The following is a 377-nucleotide window of genomic DNA, read 5'->3' as shown; positions in this document are numbered from 1 at the left end:
CGCTTACTGTTTGGCCCGTCCTATCATAATCCGGATCAAAATTTAAACATCCAGTCATTAGTTTTATTTTTGAAACAGCCAAGTATTTTGTACTAGTTTTTTTGAAAAATTAAGAGAATGATAGTTTTTTATGACCCTAGCCCGTAATGTGGTAGTATTTTGCTATATACTCCCGGCACCGACTCCGTCAACCACAAAGCTTTCGCCCAGACTTGCACAAGACCGCCCCACCGAATCTTGAGTAATAATCCAGTCCTGCCAACAACCTACCACCGCCGCATCCACTGTGCTCGAACATGGCCCAGTAATAAAGAGAAGTGCTTCTCGATAACCTGAAATTAACAGTTTCATTATACTGGCGTTCTTCCCCCCCCCCC

This window comes from Triticum dicoccoides, chromosome 5B (assembly GCF_002162155.2).
Source record: "Triticum dicoccoides isolate Atlit2015 ecotype Zavitan chromosome 5B, WEW_v2.0, whole genome shotgun sequence".
Lineage (NCBI taxonomy): Eukaryota > Viridiplantae > Streptophyta > Magnoliopsida > Poales > Poaceae > Triticum > Triticum dicoccoides.
Note: the sequence above shows the minus strand (reverse complement) of the source record.